This window comes from Aricia agestis, chromosome 13 (assembly GCF_905147365.1).
Source record: "Aricia agestis chromosome 13, ilAriAges1.1, whole genome shotgun sequence".
NCBI classification, from domain to species: Eukaryota; Metazoa; Arthropoda; class Insecta; order Lepidoptera; family Lycaenidae; genus Aricia; species Aricia agestis.
Window position 1 is genome coordinate 16,125,564 of NC_056418.1, and position 17,319 is coordinate 16,142,882.

Consider the following 17,319-nt stretch of genomic DNA (forward strand, 5'->3'; position numbering starts at 1 on the left):
TATACAATTATTATTTACAGCAGTATACATAAGGCTGTTCAGCTGATATCTAGCAAAATTTTCTTTATTATCACTCTTTGGCAACATTTGTATATAATAAATAAAAAAAGGAAATTAATAACGGTGAAAGGTATGTTGATAATATGCTGAAGATTATTGTTGTATTTTTATTATAATTTTGTAGCTTTCAAATTATGGGTTTATAAGGCTCTAAATACGGTAAATTACAGCATCTCCGCTGTAAGGGGAACGCCTGAATGTAATTAATATGAAAGAAAGCTTCAGCAAAATCGGTTCGGTCGTGAGGAGGTAACAGATACACTTCCTAATATTTGCTATGGATGTATTATTAAGCTGATTTTTCCTACGCCCGTGATTTGAGTTAAATTGATTCATATTTTACATTTATATGTACATAATAATATTATGTCTACCTAATTTGATTTGTTTTGTTGTCTAAAAGTCGGAGCCGCGAGAGATAATATTGCCTCTACATATATTATTTACTAATACTAACATTAGATTCCATATCGTATGTAAGTATATTCAACAAATAAAACGTTATGAAAAATCTTATTTTGTGTTGACGTCATAATATTGTGTACGCTTTTGGCATAGCAAATTTGGGAAGTCATATTAAATTTACTCGAGGGGGTTCTCGTAAACCTACAAATACTGGGTCCTTAGCCACCTTTAGGTACTTATATTTTCTCCCGTTCCTAATGTTGTCATACTAAGCCTGCTGGCGAAAATATATACTCTACTTTGGATGTTATGTATGTATGGTTGTATGTATGGTTGTATGTATGGATGTTTGTTACCCTTTCACGCAAAAACTATTGAACGGATGTTACTGAAACCTTACAATATTATTTCAATTATCCTTGGTGCGAAAAATCTAAATAATAAAATAGCAAAAAAAGGATATGGACGAACAGTACATAGACGGCCACAATTTTATAATAAAAAAAAGAAACCTTACAATAATATAGCATACATCAGAATAACACATAGGCTACAATTTTAAGCAACTTTCAAAAGCGAGGGAGGAGGTGTTTTGTTCGTTTTTTACATTCAACGATTTCTCCGCTATTTGTGAACCGATTTTCAAAATTGTTCCTTTGGTGTATAGGTTATAATCCCAATTTGGTACCATATTCATAAAAGTGGTCAACTGATGAAGGGATCCTTATTAACTAAGTATATCTTATATATATATATATATATATATATATATATATATATATATATATATATATATATATATATATATATAACCTAAACCGTGGATAACGCCGCGGGGCACAGCTAGTACAGTATAATTATTATTAAAAAGTATCAATACTGTAGCTGAATTATTCTTACTACGTATAATTAGTACTTTCCAAAGGACTGTTTGTTTTCAACTTCTCAGAAATGTTCGCTGAAGAATTCGATTGAACTAAACTTGTCGCGCGACTGGCGGTGGCGAGGTAGCGCCGTGAAATACTTTTGTACTTTTATATAGAAGTTAGATTTTAACTACCGCTCAGCCAGCGTTTTTGTGGTCATAGATGCATACAACATGGTAATATTTTAACTTTGAAGAAGTCAATTAGGAATTTTACATAACACCCCCCAATTTTGAAAGTCGGTTAAAATTGTAGCCTTTGTGGTATTCTGAGGTATATGCAATATTATTGTAAAGTTTCATTTAAATCCGTTCAGTAGCTTTTGCGTGAAAGAGTAACAAACATCCGTACATACATCCAAGCTTTCGCCTTTATAATATTAGTAGGAAAGTAGGATATTTTGTTGTTGCAGCGGCAACAGATAATATCTGTTGCCGCTACAACAACATAGCTAGATTCACAGTTTGTGTATGTACGAGTATATTATATCTAGCTATAGCGATTCTTGAGATACAGCCTGGAGACAGACAGATGAACAGATAGACGGACAGACAGATGGACAGACACACATCGAAGTCTCAGTAATAGGGTCCCGTTTTTACCCTTGGGTACGGAACCCTAAAAATGACACTGTAATGTTTTTTGGAATTTTTGTATGGTTTTGCTGAAATAAAGAATTTTTATTTATTTACTCGTATTTACCATTGTGATTTGTGTCTACTATTCTAGTGCTGAAAAGCGCGCGGAACCGCAAGCAGCCACTCGGTCTGAGCCAGCGCCGCGTCGCGCCACTCAAACTTCGCAGCTTGCCCGCTCGCGGCTCGCTGCTCAGTGCTCGGGCCTCGGCAGTCGGCACTCGGCCCGCTCAGTGCGTATTTATCAGTCGGGAGAGGTGCGCGCGCCCGCCGCATCAACTTTACGCGAGTGTAGTGACTGTCTCCCGCTTTTGGATTTGTTCCTGGCTTGTTCTTCAGGTTAGTGGCAGTTTTGGTAAATTAATAATTACTATGTAAGTGAAGTTTTTGTAAAGTTAAGCTTGAGGTAGGAAATAAAACTTGAAGATGACGCCGGAGGGCCCAGTTTGTAAATGGAAGAAAATAAAAAAACATATCCACAGCCGAACACATTATAACCTCCTCGTTTTTTGGAAGTCGGTTAATAATATTAAAAGTAGGTGTTTAACACTAGAAATACCGGAATTCTGAACTTCCTAGAAAGACCAAGAGCGGTCAAATGACCCATCGTATGCTTTACTTAATGATTTTTTATGTGTCTTATTATTTTGCTTTTGCATTTTATTGATCATGCAATTATTTATACTTAAATGTGAGTAACTAAATTAAATTATAAAACAAATATTTAAGAAAATTAAATAAAAAAGCATAGACCTACTACTGATATAATTGACATTATAATAACTCCACAAGACTTTTTGGTTTTGTTCCTGTATTTGAGCATAAAAGACAGTTTTTACACATTTTATATTTTTGGTAAAATAACCTGAATGTGGAGTAAATCATGTCACGAAGAGCATCTTGGTGAATACTTATACCCTATTGGAGGACAAAAATGTTATTTTTTTATCATTGTATTTTTGGTCACTTCATAATTTTCATAAATGTAGGTTGGACTGTAGGAAACGGGGCACTTTAGGAAAAATACTTAAATAAAAATTTGCATCATAATTTTAAACTCTTATAGGGTGAAGCAAAACCAGGGTAATTTTGTACTACCCGCCAAGACACAACGCACAGAGCGTTCACCACTAAAAAGTCACCAATGGTCGTATATCCTCATTTTGAGGGCACATCTTTAACCATCTCTCCTAGCATTGAAAAACTTGGCGTTAACATATCAAGCGAAGTCCAGTTTCGATACCATCTAGAGGGTAAGGCCAAGTTAGCCTCGAAGAAGCTTGGTGTTCTGAACAAATATTGTTCTCATCTCTGGACAGGGGCGCCAAAATACCAACTGCTCCCTCTGGATTGTATCCAACGAAGGGCCGCTCGAATTGTTGACTGACATAGTGTTTCAAATAGCTTGGACCCCTTGGAATTACGCCGAGATGTAGCTTCACTCTGCATCCTCTATCGGTTGTATCACGGGGAGCGCTCTGAGGAACTGTTCGGAATCATACCACCTGCAACTTTTCGCCATCATCCCACGCGAAAAATATACCATCCTCATCACCTTGATGAGTGGCAGTCTTCCACCGTGCGTTTCTCGCGTATCTTTCTGCCGCGCACTGTGAAACTCTGGAATAAACTGTCACCGGCAGTATTTCCGGACCTATACGACCAGCAAACCTTCAAGAAAAAAGCGAATTCCCTCTTAAAAGGCCGGCCTGCCTTTTAAGCTATTCTGATGTTGCGAGTGTCCATGGGCGACGGTAGTTGCTTTCCATCAGTTGACCCGTTTGCTCGTTTGCCCCTTATTTCATAAAAAAACACAATGTTTTGCCAATAACGGTTCGGAACCCTTCGTGCGCGAGTCCGACTCGCACTTGGCCGATTTTTTAACAAACATCAATACTTACTTTAATGTTTTTTTTTTTTCACAGGTTATACCTAGGTACTGTACCTCTGCTGAGAAAAGGCGTCCCCTACCCATTAGTAGGGGACGCCTTTTCTCAGCAGTGGCTAGTACAGCCTGAAAATTCAGGCTTTAGGTTATATTAATATACCGTGTAGGTAATTACGAATATAATGAACAAAGCATTTCGTTTATTAATTATATATATTTTCCCTTTTGATTTTTGTACGCCCAATGACGCTTTGTTTCAATAATGAATTCAAACTTGAATGGCTGCGTTTCCCCGTGACGGTGAAACCCATCACGAAATTACTTTGTTAATGAACGTGCTTTGTGATACTCGGTATACTTTGTTTCATACTTTTGTGTTGAGTTTACAGTAAGCCAACGGTGAAAATATTAACATTTTCCACGGTTGAAGTCGACGTACTTTGAAGAATCCGTACTCGTTACTTAGGCCGGTATAAATAGTCAGTACTCAAGATGCATCTTGGTCTCAAGACACGGTTCAGGCTCTGTGATTGGTTGACTGTCAAAATTTGGACCAATCACAGAGCCGAACCGCGTCTTGAGACCGGGTCGCATCTTAAGTACTGACTATTTATACCGGCCTAAGAGTCCTTGGTATGTAACAACAAAATAATTTGTGTAGTAGATTTTGCGTAAAATATTATGGAATTAATTATCATCCATATAGAAATATCACACCAATATTTAATAAACTGTATTAAAGTAATATAAGAGTAAAAAGTAAGTTGACGCCAAAAGTCATTTAAATATATTATTATAACACCGTTTTCTTTGCGGTCTCAGACCATTATTAAGAGATAAAAGAATATATTATTGTTATTTTTAATATTATTTAACAGTAAAGGCGGCAAAGCTAAAGTGGGATCGCATGCATTTCCACCGCTGGGCCAGGATTTCAACAGAGTGAGCACCCGAAGAAAAACTAGAATCACTAAAAAAAACAAAAATATGTAACTATTATGGGGAGAGGACGAATAAATACATAGTTCCTAAAATCTATATATATAAAACTCAAAGGTGACTGACTGATTGACATAGTGATAGACTATCAACGCACAGCCCAAACCACTGGATGGATCGGGCTGAAATTTGGCATGCAGGTAGATGTTATGGCGTAGGCATCCGCTAAGAAAGGATTTTGATAAATTCCAACCCCAAGGGGTTCAAATAGGGGATGAAAGTTTGTATATAATAAGGCATGTATTTAAATCAATATCTGTATATTCCCTTTTCTCGATCAAAATATTTGAAAGTTTCACCAAAAATACTGACTTGCACACTAATTATGCACCCTAAATAATGCGAATTCAGCATACTATTTAAAGTTATTTGCGAAACTGTTTTACTGAACGAATAACTATTATTAAAATAGTATATCTAACAATTTCTTAGTTCAACAAACATACTACAACTTTTTAAAGGAAAATCATCACCTAAATTACTTTTAGGAACACCATTTATTCTAAATAAAACCCAATTTAATCTGTTATGTTCATAATATAATTAAGGACACATAAAAATCATCAAGTGCTAACTTAACATGGACAAAACTTTGGCACAGTGAATGGTAACTCAGTTTATAAACAATAATAATAAACAATCAGGTTAGATGGCTAAGGCGGGAGCTCCCGCCTTAGCCATCTAACCTAACCCAATCAAGTCGTATTGGGTCAACATTGGTATTAATTATTTAAGAATCATTAATAAATTTATTAACCCATAAAATTAGAATACAGTAGTGAATTTTGATAATTTTTCTTAATTTTTATCAAGAAACCTTGAATTATAGAGTTTTGGAATCTTTCACCATAATATCTCATCGTAATTACCGAAAATCTTTGTCGCTAACACAGAAATAGATCAAGATATATCTGAGGTCGCAAAAGAGTAAAGAGCGAGCGCAAAGGAGTGAGTGTGGCGTTAGATGAGGATGCCCCAACATGTTTTTCAGTAAAACAGAGAAACAAAAAAAAAATAAAGTTAGTCAATTTGTAGACTTGTTTTGATAATAGAAATTGATTTTATTGTAGTGCACCTTTCGATATAGTTTTTAGAAATTCCGTTGTAAGATTGTCCAATTTAGAGTGCAAGTTAGTATTTTTGATAAACAATTTAAATTTTAGTTTTACAAATAATATATTTGATGTATGAACCATATTTTTGGTATGAATTCGGTTATAAAGGTCGTCTCGTTTTGTATGAAGTTTTTTTTGAAGGACATGTTCAGTTAATCAATTGTTTTTTTTTGATCAGCATTATTTTTTCTGGTATGCATTCAGTTAATAAGCGGAGTTAAGGTAGTTTGCTGAAAAATTATTCTGATGTGCATTTAATAATATCCATTATCCCATATAATAATACTTCTTAACGCGAGCGAAGCCGCGGGCAAAAGCTCGTATTTAATAATTTAGATGTGTTAAGAATTGAAGAAAAGTTTTCACCACTATTAATTAAGAAGAAATTAAAGACTGTATTAATTACTTAATATTAAGTTTGTTATAAGAAGTATAATTTAGTGTAAGAATATTAGTTAGAACATACTATTTTTATATTTTCATACTATTTTTAAAGAATCATGGCCAAATTTATATAGGAGCTGGACTCGACTTTTATTTTTGATGTCCCAAAATAAACTATAGTTAGATTTGGTTGTTCTAATGCTCTAAACATAATTCCGTTTGAGAATTATATCTAAATAGCCTCGATTTTTTATAATAATTAATAACGTTTACAATTATTTTGAGGTTAGACGTAAGAACTACCTTTTTCCCGACTGCGGTGTGGCCTACAAGTGTATATTCGGCGATCTCGTTTCTAATTATTTCAATTTTTCCTAGAGTATTACCCAAAAAATAGAACGATTGCGAATGATCGCCGGCTGTCAGAACATAACGAAACTAAAATATATTGATCTTTTTTTTGTGGCTATTTATAGACACATTTCTAATGATTTTCGATGCCTTAAAATATTAGGGAATTTTTGCTACTAATGGCATATCGGGACGCCACCGCCCACCTGGTACGATTTGGCCATTGTTCTTTTTATATTTTTCTTGTTTTGTAACTTAAAGATTAGAAGATAATTTTGTTTACGTATAGTTTATTATGTATTTTAGCATATATAACTTTATTGATGAGCGCATCTCGCCGTCAAACAATTAGTTTGGTGAGATTTAAAATGTAACAATAATATTTAGATTTTTTATGAATAAATTATATTGAAAAAAAAAAACGCCGCCGCCGTGGCCGGTCTAGAAAAAGATGTCGCGATGAGCTGGAAAATGGAAGCATACCAGCCAGGCTGGCCAGCGGTGGCGCAGGAGCGAGAACAATGGGCAGTGAAATAGTATAGGCTAAAAAAATATACGTGTGGCACTCGAGGAAAACCTATTTTTTCATCAACTTGCATTGCAATTATATTTCGTATACGTGTAGTCGCACCTCTGCACTGTGGTGGTCAGAGCGGGGTGTGTTAGGTTTTTTTTCGTTACGGAGTTTCTTGATTCGGTCGCGCCGCTTTGCTATAGATATTGCTATGCAATATCTTAAAACAATTAATAATACTCGAGCCCTATATCTATTAGAATAAGGGGCAAGTCAAATGTTTCAGTAGCTTCTATAATGGACGGCGTTATGTAAGAAGTAATGACAGATTAAGCGACACTTGAGAGAATTCGAGAAAATAAGCTTCAAAGATTTTAAACTTAAAATTGTCGCTGTGAGCTTATTATTTATGTTACCTGTATGATTTTTTACTGTAAATTAAGATGTATATAAAGTTTAGATAAATATAGAATATATTACTGTGTAGAATATACTTTAAAAGATATAGCCATTTTTCCGCTTAATTCGTTAATGTTTTATAGCTATATTCAGATACATTAAATTTGTCACTAACATACTATACGACATTATTGTCGTTTGATTCTTTAATACGATTTCGGGTGAAATAAAGTGCAATAAAAGATTAAATCCAAATATTTTAATGAAAATTTCTCAAATTAAACAAAAATTATACAGTTTTTCTAAGATGATACTGTATGTCTTTAATGATTACGAAAATACACATAAATTTGAATGGTTTTTATAGTCAAATACCACAAAATAACATAATTATTTGCTTGTTTCGCTATCCTTTATGAAACTTATATAAATGCGAAAGTGTGTCAGTGTGTCTATTTGTTACCTCTTCACGCCCAAACCGCTGAACCGATTTTGCTGAAATTTTTCATGAGGATACTTTGAGACCCGGAAAAGGAAGTAGCATACTTTTTGTTCCAAAAAATGTACGGTTCTAGCGCGATATGCGAATTTTGGCGCAACGGCGCGCGGCGTTACGGGCGTCATCTAGTTTTTTAATAATTAAAATGGCACTTAATCAACATAAAAAAAAAAAAACAATTAACGCTCAATGATAAAAAAATGAATATAATCAATTTTTTATTTTTCTTATCTTCATCTTCTATATCAAAATCTGCTGCCATTTTAGGCGGTTAGTCCGTTATTGCGTTTGTAATGAATAAATTGAAACGGATTATCTACTACTTCTGTGGATATAAATCGTTTATGCATTTTAAATTCCTGTTTGTGTATTTTGTAACAGTAACTTAGGCGCATAATTCTTTAATACGTAACTAAATTGTGCAAAACTTCTAACAAAATTTGACATGTCGCTTAATTCACCCCTTATTATAAGGCACTAGGATTGACTTTTGAACACAAAATTAGCTGAATACTTAGCTAATGATGCCTGGAATCGATCTGCATTCATAACTCATTTTTTGAAATTTTGTCGCTTGATTCGTTATTACATAACGCCGTCCTATTAACATTTTAACTTATTTTGAACTAGATGTTCCCCGCAACTTGGCCGTGCAGAAATTAATTTAACCGTGTTAAATAATCCTAAAATTTATTTCCCAGAACTCAAAGAATCTTAAAATGTGTTCAGTAGTTTTCGCGTTATTATATAATAAAAAGGTGCGAGAGAGACTTTCACGCTATTTTATAATATTGGTGGAATACGAATATAGCATAGGTCGGTAACTTAGATAAATGATTGGTCTCGCGCGCGCGCTCGACTAGATACCGCGCTGTATAGAAAACACAGATTCCCGAATGCGGCACCTCAATATTGTAGTGTGTGTAAAACAATGCACAAATATTGTTGTGTGCGTAGATAATCGGGTTGCCAGATACGTAACTGGTGCCCAATCAATGGGGAAAAATTAGTTGCTGTGGTCTTGTAATTTATTATTATTGTATAGTAAGTGCTGATTTTTCAATCACCAGATAAACTTTATTATTGGAATAAAGTCCATTCGAAAAGAATGCGATAAAATAACAACGTTGTTTAGGTCAACGAAATATAATGGGTACAATATTGATGAGAAAACAATACAAAAACAATGGTAGGAAGTTTAACGAAAGTTAAGAATGAGTCATAGAAAAGAAAATGTTAAATTTGTTTTCTCATTTGTTACTGTATTGTGTACTTACATAAAATATAAACTGTATTTAAGATTTTTATTATAATATGATACTCATAATTCATATTTATTAATACACATTCATGATCCAGGAACTTTGAAAACTTTTTATTATATTTTCTTTGTTTTATTCTATTTATTTGGCGGGATTCGAACCAGCTACCCTAGCTAGAGATTTTAATGCACTCATCCACTCATCCACTATGTATATATAAAAAAATAAGATATAATAAATAAATAAATAAAAATCACAATCTCAGAAAAATTTGGGAATTTTTAGTTTATGGTAATTGGCAACACTGAACATCAAGCGGTACTCCGATCCGAATTTTCAGGTTTATATTATTTTTCTGTGTTTATGACGATTTATATAATATTTACTGATGGTATGTGATGCCAGTACCTTTCTTGTTTCTTGTAGTGTTATTATTGCATAGTCTCACTACGCAAATTGGCATTTTGCTACGGACGTAACTTAAAATTTCGATAATTATCGACACATCTACCTCACCCGAAGCTTGTGGCGCGACTGGCGCGGTTACGCCCGATGAGGCGTATTATTTGTTGCCGCATTTTTCAAGTACTCCGACGGTATCTAGTCGTAGCGCGAGCGCGAGACCAATCATTCATCTAAGGTCGGTAATAAAATGAAATGTTCATATTATATGCTGAAAAAATTTCAACCCCATAATAGCAATCTCGAAGCATTGTACCGAATAAGATTATAGTGATCCTACGGAAACCATTTAATTTTACGATACATGAGGTTTTCCTTCTATCCGGGACGTAACTGCCTTATTGTGTTACTGCGGCTCGATCTCCGCTATCATTCCTAATGAAATAAAAAAACTTATTGTATCTGTTTGAAAATTACCTTTATGCCGATGATAATATAAGGACTAAGTATAATAATTATAGATAACATTTTCATAAAAGACTATGAAAGTTTTTTAGAGATCCATCAAGAAGAGAGCGTGTTCCCTCTTAAAAAACGGCAGGCGGCACTGAACCTGAAGCTCTTCTAATGTTGTGAGTGTCCATGGGCGACGGTAGTTGCTTTTCATTAGGTGACCCGTTTGCAATTTTGCCCCTTATTTTATTGAAAAAAAAATCAGGCGCGGGATCTACTTTTTACATGCTCATCCGATGCATAGATCATCAGCTGTCTACTCAGACAAATGGCTGCTCAAGGAGTGAGCACACTGAGACGGGCCGTGCCGGGGTTAAGAGTGCCCTGGCACTCCTTAAAACCACACTAGTCGTTCTACGCAACTTCGTCGCTCTCAAATTCGTTTCTCGTGAGGTTCGTGCCAGAACCGTACATTTTGCCAGGATAACAACTCCTTTACTGGGACTAAAAGTGTAACTTTTTGGTCTGCACATACCTAGTTTGAATCCCGGGAATCGTGTTTTGTTAAGTTTTATCTAGGAGAGAGAACATACAGACAGACACACTTAAACGTAATATAATATTAAACACTTAAACATAATACAGATATTGACAATATAACATAATAAATAACAACTCATCTGTTGATAATATGGTCGATATAATCCCACTCAAAAACTTTCATCTCTGACTTACAAAGTATGAGATACTAAAGAAAGCAATAACGGTATAAGCGTGTTTTGATATTATTAAACTTCTGGAGAGTCCAGACTCCGATCTATAAGGTATCGAGTGCCCGGAAGTACAATATCTTATATCACACACTATCAGGCTGCAGTTCGGCTCGTTGGCTGTTGGCACGGCTCCCGGTTTGTTCGCGAGCCAAAATACTTGGAGATCGGATCGAATTACTCTTTATAAGTGTAATATTATGATTAATAAAGATTGAGTCAATTATCCAACTAAGGATTCTATATACAGAGAGGCCGATGGATAAGAATAAAATGATGTCAGGCCAACCTGACCGGACTCGTTGAGTGCGTGCACTAGTCATCACTAGTGTGCACAAGTTAGGTTTTGGCCTGCGATCACTTCGACCACACCGGCCTCTAATGAGGCCTGAAATTATGATGGTGCTAGTTAATACACAATGAGCGTTGAATTCATATGTATACAACACGTATATACACGTTCAAGCTCCTAATCTCCCAATTTCGGCAGAAAAGGTTTGTAATTCAAAAACAAAGTCGGACGGATACAATCTGCATTCGATCTAAATTGGAAAACTCGCTTCGTACGTCAGCGCGGCTCTGTCGGTGTTCAAATGTGACTGTATTGTGGAATAGTCCATATTAGAGAAATATAGTTTACGATAAGTGACTTAATATTATTCTTGTGGTGAAAAGAAAACTAGCTAGAATTAAATACAAAGTCATTGAAAGTAAGTAACATTCGAGCAAACACAACCCAAATGTTACATTTGGTTACATTAAATACAGTATTTAATTTTACTTCTAGACGAAATAGTACATTTAAACGAAATCAAACCTAGTAATTATTGGCCTATTATGCAACTATTTTTAAGTATTTTGACCAATTAGGACGTATTTCAAAGAAAAGTTGCATTACATCAAAACAATATCGAAACTGTATTATACTCGTATAATAAGATCATTTAGATATTAGTTGAATCGAGGTACCGTATAAAACTGTTACGTGTAAAATAACTGCCGAGGATTCCCGAATCTGTTTATCCGAGTACGGAAAATTGTTTTCAATCTCATAAATAGTTAATGTCGGCTCCGGAGTTACCTGAATTAAAAATACTGCCCTCTTGCTACACCTCTTTGTGCTTTTCGAATCGACATAATGTGGTTATTTTGTAAGTTTATTGTCATTACGTTAAATCTTTGTAAAGGGTATTGTTGCGCTGATTTGATTTTACTGAATAAATAGTATCAATATATTCCTAGTAGAATTGTAGGCCACTTTGGCTTCGCTCGCTACTATACACTACTATACACTATTTCTGTCATACCATTGTTATGCCCCATTCCATTTGGTTGAATTTGAATTTGAACCTCCACATAGAGCACACAAAGTCTCTAATTTGGGACTTTCATATTTTGTCGGCGTTTTTTAGGATATCGTGATAAAATTTTAATTTTTTATTTATTTTAACAGTCAACTTAATATGAGCCATCTATGTCATATTACATATAATATTATCTAAGTGATAGCTCGTCCACATTTTATCATGAGCAATCGTTTAAGCCCTAATCCCTTCATAACAGTTCCATTATCAATAGTCAACAGCCTCACTGCGACGCATCGGAATGGCCCATATTAAGGGATGATACCTATTCCATATTTGGAGACATCGCATAAAAATTAAAATAACTTTTAATAGCTAATTTGCAAGGTCTCTCATAATCTGTATGGCCGACGGTTTGCTTTCTATTCTAAGTCATTCGTTTGTTCGTTTGTCCCCTAGACTTATGAGGAAAAAAAACAATACTGTAATCTTGCAACAAAAAAGTAGCGGTACCTATACCTTTCTATCGATTCATTTCGATTTCAAATGGGCAAAAAGGTGAATTGTCTCTAGAAAGTAGCAGTGGATTTTATTGCCATTTTTTCATGAAGTGGGACATCAATGGTGCTAATATAAGTCCCTCGTCCCGGCCACGTCCGCGACATCTATAACCATCCCGGACAATTCCCGGATAAATTGTGGCACGGGCTCGGCGTGGCCCTTCGCAGGGGCCTAGGGGCACGGCGCGGCACTTCGCAGGGGCCTAGGGGCACGGGCGCGGCCATTCGCTGTGGACTAGGGGCAGGGGCGGCCCTTCGCAGGGACCTAGGGGCACGGGCGCGGCGTGGCCCTGCGTAGGGGCCCTCGCCCGGCGCGGGCCCCCGCTGGGTCACGCAATTTTCCTGCGAATTACCCTCCAAGGCTTCTCTGGCCTCATCTGATTTACATTTTAAACTATTTTAGTATCGCCCGCTGCGTTCGGCCCCCGGGGCTGAGGCCGGTTTAAATGACAATTTGAATCTATTCAATTTTAGCATCTCAAACATTGAGGCTTAATTATGGAACACTGGCGGGCGACTCAGGCAAAACGAATGTAACAAAATATTTTATATTATATATGTAAATGAAGTGCCTGTTACTTCATTTCGTTTGAATTTACCGCATAATAAATTTTGTGTAATATTATCTGTGAATCTATGGAGTTAAGTGACATTGACATTTGACAGGACTACAGCACATGTATTCTCTTTGGCACATGTAAAAATAGAAAGAAAGGTTAGGATCTAATTTAGTGAGAATTATATTTTAATACTTAGAAATTAATACAAACGGGTAAAGCAATAGCTTTAAATGTTGTTTTCTCTTTTCAGGTAAATTTTCTTTGTATTCAGTTGTAATTGATTAATCTAAGTTTTGTAAAGTGTAAACCTGTATTAACTTAATAAAAAAATCTCTTTTCAGAGCAACTCAGTTCTAGTTGTTGTTTTACTGTTATACAAGGATTATAAAAAGACATTATAAAACAACATTTCTACAGCTGATTCCCAATAATAATGGACAAATTGAAATTCGAATTCATGGTCAGGGCTGGTGAAGATGCGAAGACAAATATTATTTGTGTAACGTCAATTACCGATTTGGATGGTCGTACCTTTGTGTTCCCAGATAAATTACAACCTATAAAATTACATGATGTAATAAAACAGACCAAAATCTTTCAAAAAGTAAAGACTACCTTACAAAAACGACATGACAAACGGCAGGTATGGATCTCTATGAATTCAGAGATGAAGGCGATTTATTGTGATGAAGATGGAAATAGACAATTTATGGACTACCTTTTGGAAGAAAAAGAAACACCACACACCTCTACAACAGGAATCTCGGAGGAATCATTAACGAAAATAATAGAAAGCTTCGCGGATAAAAAAAAGTCAAGATCTTTCAATGTAGGGAAAATGGCCGAAAATTTTGTTATAGAAAAATTCAACAGCAAGATTACTAATGTGTCCCAGTGGATGACTATTTTTGAAACGGAATGTGCACGTGTAGGCATAGAAGAAGACGTCAAGAAAATTGAAATTTTTAGGTTATTTTTAGAAGATTCCTCTAAAGACTGGTATAGTTCAATGCTTATTAAACATACAATAAATTCAGAATGGGATATTTGGAAACAAGATTTTTGTGAGACATATGCAGATAAGGGTTGGTCTCCAATCAGGTATGCAATGTTATTTAAGTACAGACAGGGCTCATTACTGGATTACGCATTAAAAAAAGAGAAACTACTGTTAGAAATAAATAAATCCATAGATAAACAAACTCTGATTGATCTGATTGCCACCGGATTGCCAAATTTCATTGCAGATAGAATTGATAGGAATAGCTTAAAGGAATCTCAAGATTTATTCAATAGTATAAGAAGTTTAGAGCACATGGTAAATAAAAAAAACATTTGATAAACAAATAGCAGCTTCCGAAAGTAAAATTAAAGAGAAAGGGGTAAGGCCCATAGTTACTCCATGTAAGATTTGTGAAAAAGAAAATAAAGGTACACGGTACCACCCTGAATCCCAATGTTGGTTTAAAATTAAAAATAATGATAGGCTAAGAAAAGATCAGATAAGGAGTGTAAACAATTCAGAATTAGAGACTGAACTAAATGAAATTAACCCAAAAAACTAGTAGTGCCGCCATTAATACAAATTAAATTACTAATAAATGACATTTTGGAAATATCAGGAATCTATGATTCAGGATCTAACGTGTCTTTAATAAATTCAAGGCTATTATCTTTAAAAAATATACCAACTTATAATAAAAGAGCAGGTTTAAAAACAATTAATGGCGTAAAAAAATCAATAGGAATGGTAACATTAAAAATAAAAATTTTTGAAATTGAGAAACATGTCGATGTTTTTGTTATAGATGAAGAAAATTTCGACTATAATTTTCTAGTTGGATTAGATTGTATACAAAAATTTAAGTTAACTCAAAATGAAAACTTAGAGATCATGCAAAATATCAATAATAAAAAAGTAAAACAACTTAAAATTACAAAACAAATTCCTGGCAGTTCAGGTGATGACATAAGGATAAATAAAAATGAAAAACAAGTTATTAGTCAAGGATATGAAATAAACTTTAATGAAAATATAATGGTCGATAATTTTGATATTTCGATAAACCATTTAGATCATAATAAAAGATCTGTTATTGATCAATTGATATGCAAATATAATTCTATTTTCGCTAAAGACAAATTCGATATAGGCACGGTAAAAGGTTATGAGGCACATATCGATTTGTTGATAGATAAGTACTGTAGCAAGAGGCCATACAGGTGCTCTATGGAGGATATGAAAGAAATTGAACATCAGGTATCAAAATTATTAGAACATAATTTAATTGAGGAGTCATATAGCCCTTTTGCTGCTCCGGTAACACTAGCATTTAAAAAAGAGGAAGGAAGGAAATCAAGGCTTTGTATAGATTTTAGAGAATTAAATAAAATAGTAGTTCCCCAGTCACAACCTTTCCCTCTAATCGAGGATTTAATGGTCAAAACAAGGAAATGTAAATTTTTTTCAACATTTGATGTAAATTCAGCGTTCTGGTCAATACCACTTAAGATTGAAGATAGACAAAAAACTGCATTTGTTACCCAGAATGCACATTATCAATGGACTTGTTTACCCTTTGGCCTAAAAACTTCGCCCGCCATTTTTCAAAGAATTCTTAGTAGTATAATAAGAAAGCACAAACTCTCAGATTTTACTGTAAATTATGTGGACGATATTTTAGTATTTTCAGAAACGTTTGAGAAACACATAGAGCACTTATCTTTATTAATGGAGGCAATCTTAAAAGAAGGTTTTAAATTAAAATTCACAAAATGTAACTTTGCACAAGACTCTGTGAAATATCTAGGACACATAATAAGCAACAACACTGTCACGCCTCTTAAAGATAACTTAATTGCGATAAAAGAATTTCCGATTCCAAAAACACAAAAAAACGTCCGGCAATTTCTAGGAAAAATAAATTTCTATGGAAAATATATACCAAATATTTCAATTATTCTAGATCCATTGCATAATTTATTAAGAAAAGGAGAAAAATTTGTTTGGTCAGATAAATGTGAAGAATCTTTCAATACTATAAAAAAACTGCTTTGTTCAAAACCCATTCTAGCCATTTTTGATCCAGACTTACCAATACACATTTATACAGATGCTAGCATACAAGGTATAGCCGCTATATTAAAACAAATTCAACCTAACGGTGATGAAAAACCTTGCGCATATTTTTCAAAAAAATTAAACGATTCTCAAAAAAGGAGAAAAGCTATATATCTTGAGTGTCTGGCTATAAAAGAGGCGATTAAGTATTGGCAACACTGGCTTATAGGAAAAACATTCACGGTTTTCTCAGATCACAAACCTTTAGAAAAATTAAACATTAAGGCCAGAACCGATGAAGAACTGGGAGATTTAACGTTTTATTTGTCGCAATTCAATTTTAAAATAATATATTCTCCAGGAAAATATAATACAGAGGCAGATACTTTAAGTAGAAACCCAGTGTTAGAACCATGTGAAAATGAAGAAAGTAGTTTAAAAGTAGTTAATTTTGTTAAAATTGAAGACATACTAAAAGATCAAAAAAATAATGAAGATTTAAAACAGAATACAAATAAATTTATTTATAAACATAATGTATACTATAAAAAGGTAGGCAAACATGAAAAGATTGTACTAACTGAAGAGTTCAGTAAAGATATTATAAAACAAGTACATTATTACTACTGTCACATAGGAAGAAAACAAGTTGAAAACAAAATAAAACCATTTTTTAAAGCTAAAAATTTATTAGATAATATAAAAAAAATATGCGAAAATTGTGATGTTTGTATAAAGAATAAGTCTAGAACAGCATACAGGTTTGGGCTAA

General features: G+C 34.3%; 1 protein-coding gene across 1 annotated transcript in view; it reads left to right on the top strand.

Annotated features, from left to right (window-relative positions):
* Window positions 1-2,281: 2,281 nt before the first annotated feature.
* Window positions 2,282-17,319, top strand: part of LOC121733369 (metabotropic glutamate receptor 2-like) — a 196,469-nt gene continuing 181,431 nt past the window's right edge. The window contains exon 1 of the mRNA XM_042123593.1: window positions 2,282-2,365. The gene's annotated coding sequence lies outside the window, so the exon portion shown is untranslated. The remainder of the gene's footprint in view (window positions 2,366-17,319) is intronic.